This window comes from Puma concolor, chromosome B1, assembly GCF_028749965.1.
Source record: "Puma concolor isolate L17-30 chromosome B1, mPumCon1.1.hap2, whole genome shotgun sequence".
Lineage (NCBI taxonomy): Eukaryota > Metazoa > Chordata > Mammalia > Carnivora > Felidae > Puma > Puma concolor.
Window position 1 is genome coordinate 89,322,112 of NC_141670.1, and position 19,062 is coordinate 89,341,173.

Below are 19,062 nucleotides of genomic sequence, written 5' to 3' on the forward strand. Positions count from 1 at the left end.
GAGGGAGACACAGAATCCAAAGCAGGCTCCAGGCTTCAAGCTGTCAGCACAGAGCATGATGCAGGGCTTGAATCCATGAGTTGTGAGATCATGACCTAAGCTGAAGTTGGCTGCTCAACCAACTGAGCTATAGAGACGCCCCTGAATGTTCGTGTTTTTAAAAGATTCAACCGGGGCGCCTGGGTGGCTCAGTCGGTTAAGCGGCCGACTTCGGCTCAGGTCATGATCTCTCGGTCCGTGAGTTCGAGCCCCGCATCAGGCTCTGTGCTGACAGCTCAGAGCCTGGAGCCTGTTTCGGATATTATGTCTCCTTCTCTCTGACCCTCCCCCATTCATGCTCTGTCTCTCTCTGTCTCAAAAATAAAGAAACGTTAAAAAAAAAATTAAAAGATTCAACCAACAGGATTAACTCTTGGAGGTCTAGGGTAAGGAGACTTATTGGAATGCATATAACAATATTCTAGGTCAAGGGATGACAGACATTTTCTATAAATAGCCAGACAGTAAGCATATTCAGCCTGGCAGGCCATATGGTCTCTATCACAACTCTTTAAATCTATTGGTAAAGAGTGAAAACAGTCATAGACAATATGAATTGAATGACCAAGGCTGTTTTCCAATAAAACTGTACTCACAAAACAGGTAGCAAGTGGATTTTGTTTGCGGACCATAGTTAGGTGACAGTTAACCAAAGTGCCAACTGGACTGATGGTAGTGACAATGGAAAAGAAGGGCTATCTGTAACGAAATCATAGAAGTGGAAAATATAGCATTTACTATCTCATTGCCTGTGGGTGGCAAAAAAGGAAAAGGTGTTAAAAATGATACCAAAAGGGCGCTGGGGTGGCTCAGTTGGTTAAGTATATGACTTGGTTTCGACTCAGGTCGGGACCTCACAGTCAGTGGGTTGGGGCCCCACATCAGGCTCGGTGCTGACAGTGCGGAGGGACTGTTTGGGATGCTTTCTCTCTCTCTCTCTCTCTCCCTCTGTCTGCATCTCCCGTGCTCGCTCTCTCCCTCCCTCTCATTCTCTCTCTCTCTCTCAAAATAAATACACATTAAAAAAATGATACCAAGAGTTGAGACTCAGTCATGGAAAGAGCTGGTGCTGCCGTTGACAGACATAAGTATGTTAACAAAGAAGCTGTTTGGGGAGTGAAAATGATTTATCCGTGGAATGCGGAAACCAGTTAAAAGAAGAAAGCTGTATAGTGTTAAGAAACAGTCCCATTAAACTGTGAACAACATTGAAAACGCAAAAGCCTCTTCCACTTGGCAATGAGCTTTACTAAATTTGTTCCATTTTCCAATTTTTTACGTTATAAATAATGAAGAGGTATATGAGTTTCCTTAACATTCTAGCATGCCCAATATGATTTTTATTAGCACTCTACACAGAATATATCACTCTTACATCCATTCATTCAGGATACAGAACAACCTGTGCTATTATAAAAAGCATTTATTTTAGAAATAATCTATTCCTTGCTATAAATATGTCTACAATGTGTATTGCTTGACAAATATGACCTTATTCTTTTTTCTGTATTCAGACTTCAGAAGGATTTAATTTTGATTTTAAGGAACCAATCTGAAATAAGATTAACTATAGGCTATTTTTCTCCATTTCTTGGCCTGAGCAGGCAAATGTTACTACGCATTTCAATTAGAAACACACTTGTCAGGTGGGAAGGAAGAAGGACTACAGTGAGCCAGCAATGAAACAGGACAGACTTCTTCACTAAGTCTGCTTCCTGATAAAAAAAAATAAAAATAGGGGGCGCCTGGGTGGCGCAGTCGGTTAAGCGTCCGACTTCAGCCAGGTCACGATCTCGCGGTCCATGAGTTCGAGCCCCGCGTCGGGCTCTGGGCTGACAGCTCAGAGCCTGGAGCCTGTTTCGGATTCTGTGTCTCCCTCTCTCTCTGCCCCTCCCCCGTTCATGCTCTGTCTCTCTCTGTCCCAAAAATAAATAAATGTTGAAAAAAAAATAAAAAAAAATAAATAAAAATAAAAAAGTATAAACAAAAACAAAAAATCCAAAAATCTAGAAATGAATTATTCAGAGCCACACTGAAACCAGTCAGCAACATTGAAATAGGATTCAACACACCTGAAACCTCTGCGGGGGAATTATCTCAACTTCTATTTCTTGGATTTCTACAAAAATTCCTTGTTAAAACAAGAGCCAGAAAGACTTTCGGTAAAATTGCACTTCATTATAAGGGATTGCAAACATTTCTGTTATTCTTCTCTACTGCATGAAAAGCTTTGCTCTAGTTAAAAACTGCTCCTACCTATTATAGCATATACTTGGGACTCAGGTGCTTATGGTTTTTAGACGTTTTTTTCTCTTCTTTTCATCCACTACCATCTGATTCCATTTTTGGCAACCCCTCTTAAAGATTTATTTGGACTTTAGAAACAATACAGGAGTCCTATCCCAGGTAGATCCATTGATCTGTGCTGTTTTATTACTATTGTAAATCAAGCTGAATTATTTCTTCAGAAAGATCTGTTATGTTTTAGACACTGTAATGGAAACGTGTTCTCTTTGGAATTTGTAAAGAAAAGTGTAAAACAGCTGTTTGCTATACATCAGAAACTCTACTGGTGGGCATGTAGTGATATGCAAAACACCATTTTAATTATGCCCACCTCTCCTCTTGTTTTGTGTTATTATATGAAATAAAATTAATCATTCATCAAATTTAGAGTGATGGTAGGTTATAACTTGTTCAATCATCATGTAAACAGCCCTGAATATATTTGATGTATCGTATTAACCACAGTACAAAAATATTCAAAATTGAAAAGCACAATAAAAATAGTGCATGTGTGCTGGGGAAGAGGGTGCTGCTGCTAATGTCTTCTGGGTTTCTCATGTAATAACTGTTAAGTATCTTTCATATTGTACTAAACATTGATGATGTTTTTAGGGTAATCGAAAATACAGTTAGAGGGGCACCTGGGTGACTCAGTCGGTTAAGCGTCTGACTTCGGCTCAGGTCATGATCCCACTGTTCTTGAGTTCAAACCCCACATCGGGCTCTGTGATGTCAGCTCCGTGCCTGAAGCCTGCTTCAGATTGTGTGTCTCCCTCTCTCTCTGCCCCTCCTCTGCTGGCACTCTGTCTCTCAAAAATAAATAAACATTAAAACAAATTTAAAAACAAAAAAGAAACTACAGTTAATCAACTTTAAGTGAAGAAGAACACCTGCTGATAGGAAGTGTTTACGATTTCCCCCCAAATAATTAGATTAATTATGTAGACTACTCAAAGAGTTTAAGTATAAATAAGTGATACAAATATCTTCACAGTAATGATCATCAAGCTGGGTGAGATATGAGTAGCCTTGTGGGTCAGGAAGACTTTTTAAATGGTAAATGTGCACAGAAAATGTTAAGGCAATCAATTTCCAGATTTTCCGTCTCCCTATGTATTCTTTCTGATAGGTGACATAGATCATGCGTCTCTTTTCCCACCTCGCTTTTGGTCATTGTCGTGCTCTCATCTTACAAAAAAAAAAGGTAAAGCTCTTACAAATTCTGGATTTTGCTGCAATAATTTTCATGTAATGACCTCAACTTGTGCATTCCTCAATTCTAATCAAATAATGCATTGTCCTTGAGGAACAAAGCCGTAGAGCATTATGTCATTAGGCATCAAACTCACAGCAAGGGTCCATGCTTTATTTGTCCGTGTGTCTGTCTCTCTATCATCTATCTCATGTCATCTAATTATCTGTGTATCTCAGAATTAAAATTGAGAAGCGAGCTTGTTATGGGAGGCATATTGACACATTTATTCATTTATTTAAATTGGAAAATGAAGTCAAGCTTTTTGTGACAGGGAGTAAACATGCTTACTGTTTTGTTTGACAGCAGGTTTGGCTTTGGGAATTCAGTTATATGTCAGGCATTTTCCCATTATTTGAATGATCCAAAACATCAGCCCCAAGATTACAAAGCACATGATACTATACAAGTGTTTTATCCAAAAGCAAAATTAATGATAGTTTAACTTATTCAAACTCTTGTGAGTGCATCTGGTTAAAATTGTGCCTCTACATAAAAGAGAAATGGGTATAAGTAACAATTACTTGATATGTTGGGGTAAAACCTTTTTTGAAGTAATAGAAATTGAGAAGATAAATGATTTTGAGAAAACTTGTTTCAAGTCAGATGATTTTCAGTCATTTGCTTTCACTGAAAATGAATAAAAACTAATCAATATGTCAGGTGACATTTTTCTTAAAGGTATATTACCTAATTGGTGTTCTTAACCAGCATTTAGTAGCACTCAACCAATATGGTCTCACAGGAATAATTTGTTTTGTTTTTGGAGAGGATAGGGGCTTTGAAAAATCATTAGGAAAAATCTGATATATTATCTACTGAATTTTATTGCTATAGACATCTTAGACAATTTAACTAAAATAAAAATAAAACACCCCTTTTGTATTTTTTGTCGTTTGCTTAAATCAATCAGATAAATTTAAAATTGTTGTATTTATTTTTCCTTGTATTGGTAACTCTAGTAATTCTGAAAAACATAAAAGATGAGAATTTATTCATCTTACCTTAATAACCTTAAAGATACTAAGATATTGAAAGTGGAAAGTCAGTATTCTGTAGTTCTTAACACATAATCAGTTTATCAGAAGTCCCTCTCTCTTTTTAAGTTTATTTATTTATTTTGAGAGAGAGAGAGAGAGAAAGAGAGAGGATGCGAATAGGGGAGAAGAGAAAGAAGGAGAGAGAGAATCCCAAGCAGTTTCCATGCTGTCAGTGTGGAGATGGATGTGAGTCTTGATCCCATGAACCATAAGATCATGACCTGAGCTGAAACCAAGGGTTGGCTGCTTACCTGACTGAGCCACCTCTTTTCGATCCTTTTTAATACATCAAGAAAAAAAACCAGTTAGTTTCTAGTATGTTTTAACATTGTTCTATTACTTTCCATTCTCTCTTGGCAGGAGATAGGATTTAACGAAAATGTAATATTGTTGAAACATTGGCACTATTGTAATAAACATAGTTGTTAAGTCACTGGGCTCTGAAGCCAGACAACCTTCATTCACTTGCTGGCTCTACTAATTACTAGCTTGCTAACCTCAGGTAAGTTTCTTAACTTCTGTGTGCTTCAGTTTTCTTCATGTGTGATAATACTTTTAAGGGAATTATATTATTATGAGAATGTTTATTCATGTACAGAATTTCAGAAACACATTTTCTGTCACATATTAGAAGTTCAAGAAGTTAATTATTGAATTTATTTTTCTCGTTCTTGTGTGTGTGTTCAGGTGATCCTGTTTTTTCCTTTATGGAAGTAAAAAGTAAGATCATTCCAAGAAATGTTTAATAGGTGTTTGAACATTGATGAAGGGATATTGTAAAAAATCATGAATGTCATTTCTAAATGGTCAGTCTGTACCACAGTAATTTTTACATTTTTTCCCTTAGGGTATTATTTAGGTGCAAATAGAGCAATCCTACTTCTAGCTAGAAATTAGTATCTTGTAGCACTGTAAGCACTCCCCACACCAAGGAAAATCAGAAAAGTTGGTAAAGAATGGCAATATTCTTTTTTTTTTTTTAAAGTTTATTTAGTTTTGAGATAGAGCACAAGCCAAGGAGGGGCAGAGAGGGAGAAGAGAGAGAGAGAGAGAGACAGACAGACACGGATAGACAGAATCTGAAGCAGGGTGCAGGCTGCAAGCTGCTAGCACAGAGCCTGACGCTGGGCTTGAACTCATGAACCGTGATATCGTGACCCAAGCTGAAGTCGGAAGCTTAACCAACTGAGCCACCCAGGCGCCCCTAGAAGCACGATATTCTGTTTGAAGGCATTTGGAAGCTGCCAAGACAACCGGGACTAGAGAGGCTGTGATTCTAAAGAGAAGGCAACCGAGGAGAAATTAGTCATCATTCTTCAAATGATGCTTTTCTTCTTAGGGAATTTGACAACACTTACCTCTGCATGAGAAGAAAACACAGCCAAAGGGCCATATACAAGGGACACAGAAGCCAGCAGAACAGCTGAAAATGTCAAGTGGCTGGAAAGACAACAATTTGAGTTCAGGGCTGCCAAGGTGGCAGAGATTTCAAGGGCAAGATCCTAAAGAGAGAGGAGGCACATGGAAGTGAACTCTACACTGTTAGTGTTTCCGCTTTGTCAGCATTTGCTGAATTTTAAAGCTGGCAAGGAAGAGGCTGAGAAATGGATCAGAACTACCCACTGCTCTGTGGTGTTCTACACTCATAGACCAGGAATTCCATTAGCCCCAAATTAGCAGTGCAGGATGAGGCTCTGCAGGCAAGAATATAAAACCCTTATTCAGTGGTGATGTATTGTTGGCCCTCCCAAGACAGAAGGGGTCCAATGCAGTCAACTTGTCACCAGGTGGTCAGTTGGTTTCCTTGAGAAATAATCGCATATCAGGGGCTCTGTTTTGGTCTCTGTTGCTGGCAGGCAAGACACCTGGAGGTGACAATGGTCAACATGGGTTGGGTACATAGGAGAACATATTGTTCGGCCACAGACAGCCTCCATTTCTCCTACTATGTCTACTCTGTTTATGTGCCCATTGAGTTGGTTCTGGGGTTAGCCACTGACAAAATCTGTAACATCTACTGACTAAGTCATTTTTCTTCTTGGTTTTTCAGTACCTCTTCCATAAGAGTTGCATTCTGGTAGGTATTAGTGTGTGATACAAAAATAATTCCACTTTGTCCTATATATATCCCATATATCCACCCACTGTCTTCTTGCCAGACTTACTCATTTAATCTTATAGTTTTTTCCTTCCAGGACCCTGACAACCTGACTAGGTCATTGGCCACAGTATAAGACTCTGTACGTAGTGTTACCCAGGGCTACTTTTGCTTCCAGCAAGTGCTTGCAGAGTTACTTATGGGAAGATTTTCTCTGTCTACTTTCTTTCAGTGCTGTTCCTGAAAATCGTCGTAATATAGCCACCACCCATGTGTGTTTGAATCCACACACCAAGATGTCCTATCTATAAATCAAGTTGGGCTTTTCCCTCCTCCAGAAACTAGTCCTAGGTATAGTCCATATGGTCACAGATACGAGGTGGAAGATAGGTATAAATAAAATCTGAGTAATTTGGGCTCTCTGCTCATTTGCTTACTCTTATCCTTCTCGAATTGGTTCCTGATGTCCCATTTCTGATAGACTGCTAGCCCTGTCTGACTTTTGACTGGGTCCATCTGATAGAACCAGCTCTGACAGATACATGTTTAATTGTTGTCCCATAGACAACCTTCTCTTTCTATCAGGGCTTGATAGCACCCAAGAGCCATCTCTTGAAATGTGTATTATTTTCTAGTACAGCTTGTATAGACTCAACTCAAGCCCCAAGGAACTACATTATGATTTTCTCATTGGACCTTGCTATAAACGCTATATTTGTATCTCCTCACCACTAAAATCTCCATCTCCATAGACTCTTCCAGATACTGTGATCCAGGCCAATGGCTGCTTGAATTGTAGCCAGGACCTGCTGTGAAGTCCTTTCCTATTCAGATCCCACTTAAGCCTCAGAGCTTTTGAGTCTCCTGATATATGGGCCAATACAGTGATACTAAGTGTGGAATGTGTTGTTTTTGGAATCCTAAGAGGCTCTCAAAACTTTGTACTTCTATCTCTGTGACAGGAGATGCAAAATGAAGTCGTCTTTTACTGTTACACCGTACATGCTCAGAGTCCATCATTTTACTATTTTCCCTCTGCAATGCATCAGTATAACTTAAGAATAGTCATCTAAATCCATTGTTCTTACGACATTGTTCAAATCCTAATCCTCATTTTCACTCCCATCATTTAAATAACTGGATCATTACCAGCAAGGTTATTGCCTTCCACTAAGGCAATTCGCTGCTACTGCCAGTGAAATATTAAGCAACTGGTCACCATTTTTTGTTCCATATTTTTCTTTGGATTGGATTCTCCTTGCTAGCCAGGCAACAAGAGAAACCGTCCCCCAATCCATCTTTTCGCTTTTTTTCTTAAACCAGTCTCAGTACCAATGTTCTCTGTTCACAGCATCTGATAAGACATCAAGATATAATTAGACACAAGTAAGCTTTATTGTGGTAAAATCCTGTTGAGGTTAAAGATGGAGTGATCAAGAGTGGTAGAAAGAGCCTTCACAACATGATGCAGGTCTAACATCTATGGGGGGGGGGGAAGGAAACAGAAAGGAGGAGGCAGAGATAGGAAGGGCTCATGTTATAGAACTACTCTCAGAAAATTGACAGAGAGATCCTGAGAATGATTTCTCATTATAGAGGGTGGAATACTGGGCAGAAGGAGTCCACCTTTAGGTACCCTTGACATGCTCAGTCATTGGCAACAGGGTGGATGAAGTTTGGCCTCATCTTAAGCCCCATGGAGAATCTGAAGGTGTACAATAGTTGGAGACTCCCAGTTTTCCTGAAATGGTAGGTCCTTTTGAAGGGATATCTGAGTGGTACACACCATGGACAGACACTGCAATGAAACTTAAAAAAAAAAAAACCCACAAAATTCAGTGATTTGACCAAATATTATGTTTAAGTTATGTGTAAGTTATGTTAATAGAAGAAAAGAGCTAAGGAAGAAAAGAAAAAGAAAGCACGGCATCTGATTTTGGCAGAAAATTTTGATAGGAAAGAAGCAAAAAAATAAAGTTACAGAATTTTTAAGCTATGCAAAATAATACACATAATATAAAATATTTAATTTCTCAAAGAGGATGCTAACAGTGGAAAAAATTAAGATTGCATTCTATTATTTATTTATTTACTTATTTATTTATACCATTCGTATTTCAATAGTATATGATATGAAATGCAGTCAGTTATTGTACACAGTTGGAAATAGTGTAAAACACACCAGCTTTGGATCTACGCGGTCATTCCATACTCTTGTATGTGTGTCTTTTTCATGCTCTATGTATCAAGAATTACAACAGGAAAGAAAAAAGTTGGAGAGCTCTTAATAGTGGAAGAATGCAACTAGCTGTGAAAATTAATGAGATGTAAAGAACACATTGAACAGAAATAACAAAGAACTATAAAAGTAGAAAGGAGATAAAGACCACTTTATGTAAAAATTTTGGAAGCAAATCTTGGATCTGTATAAAGCTATTAGTTCTAAAGGAATTTTCCCACATTAAGTCAGAATATGGCACAATCTCTTGAATATGTACCACAGGGTAATGGGGAGGAAGATTCAAAGTACAATATGGGATCCTTTTTTCAGTAATTTCATCATACCTTCTATTGGACTACCCTTCCCATGGAGAGTCGTTATAATCATTGAACAAAATGTAATAAACTCTTTGCCCTGGGGTGAAGTGACAGGCAGGTGAAAACTGGAATAGGGTCCATGAAGAAACTCCTGGCATACATTGTATCCTCAACTGTAACTTCAGAGGGTCCCTCCTTATATCTTAAGCAGCAGCAGTAATAATGGCAGTGAGAACTCTGACAATGGTGACCAGGGAGAGTTATCATGGTAAAGTCTCTATGAGAGAGAGTTTGTTGATATCCAGGCTCTGAAGGACATCTTAGCTGGCTATAGCGGATGGGGGCAAAACTCACAGAACTCACCGTGTGAAAATTCTGTCTTGAAGAACCTTATTATGAGGTCTTCTCCCTTGACCCGTCATAGATAAGGACACTTTCCTTCCAGTTCAGAACGATAGAGTGGAATTCTAACTGCAGTAAGAACTGCAGTGGGTGGCAGAGGGGTTAGGAGTGAAACTGCTATTTCAAGGCAACATCTTGGTGGACCCGTCAGACCTGAGTTGTGTAGTGCCAATGGAACAGTAACAAAACTGAGCCGGAAGCTGGCCAGGTCTATGGATAATGAAATTGTCTCCTGACTTTTGGACACATTTAAAAGCTTCACCTGGGCCTGTGAAGTGAAGCTCTTAGAGCATTTCAACTTGGACATAAAGGCGAAGGTGGCCACTTACGCACAACCTGGGGAATCCTATGATATAAAGCTCAATCAGTGTTTGTTATTTGTGGAGGCTCTTAATACTGTTGATTGATTTTGTGAAAAGAACCCAAATCTTATTTATTTATTTATTTCTAATTAACTAATTAATTAATTTGAGAGAGAGAGAGAGAGAGAGAGAGAGTATAAGCAAGGGAAAGGAGCAGAGGGAGAGGGACAAAGCGGGGGGTTGGGGGGCATCCTAAGCAGGCTCCACGCTCAGCACAGAGCCAGACACAGGGCTTGATCCTACGACTCTGGGGTCATGACCTGAGCTGAAATCAAGAGTCAGACGCTTAACCCACTGAGCCACCCAGGTGCCCCTGATCCCTTTAGTTCTAAAGACCAATACATACATTTAAATAAAACTATAAATGCAAAACATAGATTCAAGATAAAAATTCTCTGTAATTTCTAAAATTCTGTGAATCTTATTTGTTCACTGGATGTCAATGCAATCTTCTGTTATTCACTAGCATATCTAAAGTTTCCATACTGAGAATTGTTTTTAAAAACATTAGTTATGGGGCACTAGGGTGGCTCAGTCAGTTGAGCGTCGGACTTCAGCTCAGGTCGTGATCTCGTGGTTTGTGAATTCAAGCCCCACAGCAGGCTCACTGCTGTCAGCGCAGAGCCTGCTTTGGATCCTCTGCCCCCCTGTCACTCCACCCCTTCCCCACTCATGCTCTCTCTTGCTCTCAAAAATAACAAAAAACATTAAAAATATATTAGATTGCTTGTAATTAGTATACTTAAAATCTAAAAATTTAATGTGAGAAATAGTAGAAATGAATGCAAGCTGAGTAAAAATATGGAAAAAAATAAAAATGGGTTAAAAATCGCCAAATGGCATTGTAATTATACAATGCTTTTTAAAGCCTAAAAACGAAACAATCATATGATCAGGATATTATTTTAAAACATCGTTCCGCAGTTAATTCTTCTATACGATGGAGAAATATGAAGATTGCATTTCTGTGAGAGTAAAGCTTCAGTTCATTTGCAAGTATCTTCATTTTTGTAATAGGGAAAACTACTTGTAATGGGGGGGAAGGAGACTAGCACATTCATTCAAAAAGATGGCACATTTACAGCCAAAGTTGTTCACTGATATTTTATTGTTTTAAGACATTTGTCGCCCATTCTACCTCATTCTGATTCTGAGAATGTCATTCTATTGCTTAGTCAGGAAGAGTACTGCAATATACTTAAATGTAAAACCCAAATGGTTTTTATGGTTTGTTTTTCTGTCAAAAGCAAACATATTTCCCTGAGTTTTCTAGCTCTTTGTTTCTCTTTAACTTTCTGGATACCATCAGAGTTGAATGGATACAAATCAGTTCTTGTGCTACAGATTAAAAAAAAAAAATCTATCTGATGTTTTCAAATGGCTGAAGTTTTCACCAACAGTTGTAAAATTTTTAAAAATAAAACTCTGCCTGCCAGACAGTTTCACATTTGGGAACTCGGCTTTGCTTCACATATCCTGGCCTGAGAAATAAAGTTTCCACATTCCCAGAAACTTAATGGCAATTCCACATTGCTGTTTCTCTCTGGGGGTTCCCAGCATATGTATCAAATTACTCCCTGTCTCTGAGTTCATGTTCATTTAAAAATCTGTCCCCACCTTGAGCTTTATTTGTCTTTGTCATTCTATATTATTTTTATGAACTCAATTATTTTCTGGGAAAATAATTTCTCTTTGTACTATTGGCTTGATGGCTATGAAATCTCTGGACTAAAATTCTTTAGGTGATGTTGCTGGCAGAGGATTTGTAGAGATATCTCAAAATAAAGGAGCTCAATTAAAAATCTTTCCACTCCACACGATCGTATTCTGGTTTTAGACTTCTCTTTCTCTCTCTCTCTGTTTTTTTTTTTTTTTTAAGTGTATTTATTTATTTATTTATTTTTTTTTTCAACGTTTATTTATTTTTGGGACAGAGAGAGACAGAGCATGAACGGGCGAGGGGCAGAGAGAGAGGGAGACACAGAATCGGAAACAGGCTCCAGGCTCTGAGCCATCAGCCCAGAGCCCGACGCGGGGCTCGAACTCCCGGACCGCGAGATCGTGACCTGGCTGAAGTCGGACGCTTAACCGACTGCGCCACCCAGGCGCCCCCAAAGTGTATTTATTTTTGAGAGAGAGACAGAGCCAGAGAGCGAGCAGGGAAAGGGCAGAGAGAGAGAGGGAGGCACGGAATCTGAAGCAGGCTCCAGGCTCTGAGCGATCAGCACAGAACCTGACGTGGGGCTTGAACCCATGAACTGCGAGATCATGAGCTGAAGTCGGAGGCTTAACCGACTGAGCCACGCAGGTGCCCCAAGACTTCTTTTTTTATTCTTCTTCTTTTTTCTTTTTAAGAGCATTGTTACCTATGAAAATATATGTGAGAGATAAATGAACCCTGACACTCTAATCTCTATAGATTAGAGGCTGAGTTATTTTTGTGTTAAATGTGAAATAAGAATATAAACTTAACATTCAATAATGTATTTAAATTTGGTTTACATATGGGAAGATAAGTGCTCTGGTCTAAACAACCTGCCTATATTGATAAGCCATTAGAAAACTACAATACACATTTCTGATTTACTGTACATTCCTATCATAGAGTTTGTCATTTATAGCCAGTAACTATATTTAATACTTAATTGAATTCTGTGTATAGCAACCACAGCTAGGTTAAGTGGAAATTTATTTTTGATCAGTGCTTTTTGATGATAATAATTGGAAAATGATGAAAAAGTAACTGAACTAACCTAATTTATATTTGAGCAAATCCATTTATGTAAAAATGATTAATTAGAATATTTATAAATACAGTCTATTATAGACTGTCAGATACACTTTGACACAGGATAAATGGATCCTTCCATTTATTTCTAGAAATGTGCTATCTGAAAAACAAACTAAAGGAAAATGTGCATTTCTCTAAGAGTCTTTAAATATCAAAGTAAACAGAAAATAAGCAATTTCTGAGGGAAGATTCGGTCTACTCCATACCACTGTCAAAATAGTCACTTATAAACTTAAAGCAAAAATCTGTTGCAAAAGTAGGAAACAAAGTATTGTGGAAATTGAACAAGCATCTTTTTCCCCAAGCTTAACTAACTCATCTGGAGGATTTCTATCACAGTAGACTGCATTCACTTAACTATGCACCCTTTTATTTGTTTGCTTATTTATTCCTTCTCACTCTATTCCTCTATCAAGAGAAGTTATTAATGAGCATAATACTTTTCTAGCCTCAGGGAACCTGGGTGGCTCAGTTGGTTAAACGTCTGACTTCAGCTCAGGTCACGATCTCATGGTTTGTGTGTTCGAGCCCCCGACAGCTCAGAGCCTGGAGTCTGCTTCACATTCTGTGTCTCCCTCTCTCTCTGCCACCCCCCCTCAAAAATAAACATTAGAAAAAATACCTTTATAGCCTGTCTTAAAGTGTCAGAATCAGTATCATAAACCCAGTGTTAAAATTGTTCAGTCTAGTTAATAACATCACCTAAACTTGCAATATGAACCAATATACAGTGGGTTTTAACTTAATTTCTTAGGAATACTGCTGATGAGCTTTTTGGATAATAACATTTATGAGCAACATGTGTTGTTGTTATTGTTGTTGTTTTGTATGTAGTAATAGTTTAGGTGTTCTTCTTCCTGGACCATAATGGGTTTTAATTCATGGCAAGTACATGAAAATGAGACATGTGATACTGTTGTAAACACAGATCATTTAATTTCTCATATTGATAGAAAAGATGTATCAAATGATAGCTTGTCAAAAATGTAAGAGTCAATATCAATACAAAGGTTTAAAAAGGAGAGTTAAATTTAGCCTGGGCCACTTGGGAAGTGAACAAAGAATGTTGTCCTTGTCTACCTACCAGCTGGATCTTCCCTTGCTATGTTGCATTAGCTGGCGAAGTAAACAAGCTGGGTTATTTTTTTATACATAGTAAAATCTCCTGGCCAGTTTAAAGGAAGCAAGGGAGCAAGTCCATGGATGAGTGGTGAGAACTCTGCTGAATAACTGAACATAACCTTTCTCTGTAAGGTAAGGTTAAAGAAAAAGTGCCACATGCCGTCAGGAGTGGCTGTTTCATTTGCCAAAGCTTTCTAAAACCCCAACGTGCTATGGTGAAAATACAAACGTTTACAGCTCAGGTATCTTCTATTAAGACTAGTTAGATTCAGAAAATATGTATTAGAGTACCACATTCACAATGGATTGTTGAAGGAAAAGTTACTGCTACATGGCTTTCCCTAACCCCTGCATTATACGAAATTTCCATGTAATTTAGAGAAGATAGAAATACTTTTGGCTTACTGAATTTTATGATATTTGATTTTATGAGGTCTGATACCTGCATAGAAGTAGGCATTGCCAGAATCCACATCTGGCTCAAGGGAGAACACTTTATAAAGATTTATATGCATTATAATTTTTTTAATGTTTATTTATTTCTAAGACAGAGCACGAGTGGGGGGAGGGGCAGAGAGAGAGGGAGACACAGAATCAGAAGCAGGCTCCAGGCTCTGAGCTGTCAGCACACAGCCCAGTGCGGGGCTCGAACTCACAAACCATGAGATCATGACCTGAGCCGAAGTCAGTCGCTCAACTGACTGAGCCACCCAGGTGCCCCAAGATTTATATGCATTATAAACCACCCTGCCCTATATTTAAAAAGCTTTTAAAATTCAACTCCTTCTGTCCATCACCCATCATACATCCTATGACAGAATCTGTGGATTTTATCTAAAGAGATGAGAGCATCAAATGTGAAAGCTCAGTCTTCAACTGAAAATTTTGGAATGATTATACGGACAGGAATCTTCTCATGTGAGAGCTGATCTTTGGTCTTAATACTGAAAAATAATGAGAAAAGAACTAATAGTAATAGACACAGATTTTTTGATATTATATCCTTAATGCAAAATGAAATAGCAGAGAATAGAATGTCTAATTCTTAGTAAAGACTTTGCACTATCATCATGAAGAAACCAACAATAGCTCCCCAAATACAATAGAGTCTCTATATGAATTAATATAATGGAAAGGAATTTTAATTCTCCAGAATAAGACTGAAGATGTTGAATGTCCTCTTTGCTGCAAAACGGAATGATGGGTAGCATATGCCTGGGAGAAATGTGAGATTGTCTTGAGCTCCAACCTGCTTCTCACTGGAACGCTTTCTCAAGTATGATTTGGTGTTCTACATGAATACATAGTATGTAATGTACTATATTATACATTTTATCATATACCTTTACCTTTTTATTGACAAATTAGAATTTTCTTTATATTTTTTATTGGTATGTTGAATACACTTATCTAGAAGCCATTTGTATTTAACTTTTACATAAATACCTAACAAGTTAGGAATAATTTGAATAAAGCTAACAGGAAGTAAGAGACATTCCCTTTTTTTCTATTTTTCACTTAAAAGGACATTTGCCATTAAAAATAGAGGATTAACATGAAAGTTCATATACTAAGACCTACATCTTCTGTTGGTCATTACAATGTTACAGATAGGGGCCCCTGGGTGATTCAGTAGGTTAAGCATCTGACTCTTGATTTTGGCTCATGTCATAATCTCACAGTTTGTAAGTTCAAGCCCCATGTCGGGCTCTGCGCTGACAGTGTGAAGACTGCTTGGGATTCTCTCTCTCTCTCCCTCTCTCTCTGCCCCTCTCCACTCTCTCCAGAATAAATAAATAAACTTAAAAAAAAAAAAGAATGTTTACAGATAAATTTTATCCTCACAGGCAGGAGAGAGAATTATCTTCCCTGAGGCTTTGCCAGCCCATAAGTTGCTTCCTGCCCAGAGCATTTTCAATTCTCTTCTTAGTGCACTAATCATAAATATTAGCAAATAGTTAGAGATCATTAATTTGAGGAATGTGCTAACCGGAAAGGCAGACCAAAATGCACAAAAAGAATAAGTAGAAAGGAACGTAGAGAAAACAGAAACAGTTCAGGGATAAAAAAAAATTCAAATAATTTATTAATGTACTCAGAAAAATAAAAGAAGACATTATAATAATCCATGAAACAAAGGATTGTTCAGAGAGCTAAAAAAAAAAAAAAAGCTATAAATACATGTGTGTGTTCAGAAATGTTTTTCAAATACTCGTTTGAAAGGTTGGAAGATAAAATTGAAAGTTGGAAAATAGAAAAAATGATGAGAAATAGTTGGGAGAAGTTTAGAAAATTAGGGGAAAACAATACTTCTGAAAAGAATAAAAAGAACAGGGCAAGCATGAAACATCAAATCATCTAAGAAAGTTTCCCAAAATAGTAGAACATGTTGTCTGGGTAGAAATAAGCCACTTAGTGCCCAGTACTCCCTGTACCAAAGCCCATCAAATGGAAACTCTGGAAAACTGAAGTTCAACGAACAGAGGATCCTGAAAGTTTCCAGAGGGGAAAAAGATACAGGTTACTTGAAAAGGATCAGGAATCAGAATGGCATCAGACATCTTTACAACACAGGCAAGCAGGAGAAAATAAAAAAGCCTCTTCAAAAACCTGAGGGAAATTGTTTGCAAAATATAAATCAAAAGTCAATGAAATTTGATAATAGAAAAAAAATTTTGAGACATTTAATCTCAATATTATCTCCGTTGCCTATTTTCTTAGGAAGTTACTAGTTGATATGGTTCACCCAAATAAGGAAGTAAACCAAAAACGAAAAAAAGAAACCTATGTGACCTAGGAAAAAGATTCCATGTAAAATGAGGAGAAAGGTATCTCGAGGATGAGAGAGGAAGATCCTCAGTCAGAAGCCTCAGAGCCTTCAGCCAAGACTGGAGACCTAACAACCCCGGAGAAAGTGTTCCCTCAAGCCATTTAAGTAGGTAGGGGCGCCTGGGTGGCTCAGTGGGTAAAGCATCGACTCTTGAAGAAAGAAATTAAGTAGGTAAAATATCTGATGTATTAAGGGGAGGTGGATATTAACACAAGAGATTTTAGAGCAAATTAGTGGTAAGTCTTAGATAGCTGAGCAAATTACAAGGAAAATAATTGTCTGGGAAACCCAGGTTCTGCCAGAAGGGGAAACACCATCCTGATACACATTGACGCTAAATTGGGACTGGTCTTCTCGTGCTTATTTACCGTAATATCAACCCTGGATATTAAACTAATAAAGTTAAATTATAAACATATTTTTTTTAATTTTTTTTTCAACGTTTATTTATTTTTGGGACAGAGAGAGACAGAGCATGAACGGAGGAGGGGCAGAGAGAGAGGGAGACACAGAATCGGAAACAGGCTCCAGGCTCTGAGCCATCAGCCCAGAGCCCAACGCGGGGCTCGAACTCCCGGACCGCGAGATCATTACCTGGCTGAAGTCGGACGCTTAACCCACTGCGCCACCCAGGCGCCCCAAATTATAAACATATTTTGGGAAGGGAGTGAGAAGTGTGGAGTGCACACATAAACAGTGGTTTGAAACATGGAGAACATGAGAGAATTTAGTCCTTAATTTTCATAGTAGGAAGCCCATAGAGACTGGCTTAAAAAATCACAGAGTAGAACTGTAACCATGTTATTTATAGATATGAGAATAAGTGCTTAAAGAAAGAGCTAAGAGAATGAGATGAGAGCATGTGACTGCTATTGCTCTTAATAGGCTTTCTAGATCCATTTGATGGTGGAAACTATGCTAAAAATAAAAAAAAAAATAAATTAAAGAAAAAGAAGGACTGTACCTCCGTATTTGGTATTACTGAACAATATGAAGTTATCTCTATGGTGCTGCCCTTACAGAAATATTGTCATTTTATACAGAATAATTGAACTTTTCAAAAAAACACCCGGTGGTTGGTTTTGAAAGAATTCATATACTTTTTAATTGGTATGTTCCTCCCGTGTTTGACAAAATTCAGGCTACCGTAACACTTTGATAACCATGGTAATAAAACCAGCTTCTTAATGTAGGATCATAGGATTTTAGATTTAAAAGGAACATCTGAAATTATATAGCCAATCTATTCCTTTTAGACATGAGGAAACTAAGGTCCAGAGAAATTAGTGACAGAAATGGAACTATTTTCAGTTAATTTTTAAAAGAACCTATCCATGGAGATGAACAGGAAGGATCATAATACAGAAGGTATGGAATCAGATTGATCTGGCTTCATATTCTGTTCCTACCTCTTATCAGCAAGATAATATCTGACAAATTAATCTCTCTTAGAGATGAGAGATGATAGTTTATTGGATTAAATAAAGTAATGTATATAAGATATATCCCTGGTATAGAATGCTCAATAAATTATAGCTTTATTACCAATAGAGTTAAGAGTATACATCCATGATGTGTACAAAACAGGAGTTATTTTCTAGTCTGGATGACCATATAATTTATCATGCAAAGTAGTCTCTTCAGAATGAGAAAGGTCACTATTAACAATAATGAGCAGAACACAAGGTTTGGGGGGTGGGGTGGGGAGCATTTTCTGGTACTTACTTTAATTACAGATTTTTCTAGTGTTATTGAGATATAATTGACAAAAAACTGTAAGATACTTAAAGTAAACAATATGATAATTTGATAATTTAATATGTGTGGTTATTGTGAAAGGATTCCCTCAATTTGAGTTAATTAACACATCTACCACCTCAATCATTTATGTGTTTTTCCTTTGGTGAGAATATTTAAGTTCTATTCTCAGCAAATTTCAATTATATAATACGCTGTTCTCAACTGTGGTCACCATGTTATACATTCAATCTCAAACCTTTTTCATCTTTTAACTGAAAACGTGTACCCTTTTACCATCCTCTCCTTTTCCCCAGTACTGGCAACTTTTTTCAGTTTGATGCATATATACTTAGAGTCTACATACAAGTGATACCTTGTGGTATGCAGTGTTCGTCTTTCTCTTCCTGGCTTATTTCACTTAACATAATGTCGGGTTCATCCATGTTGTCACAAATGACAGGATATCCCTCTTTTTTTTTTTTAATTTTTTTTTTAACGTTTATTTATTTTGGGGACAGAGAGAGACAGAGCATGAACGGGGGAGGGGCAGAGAGAGAGGGAG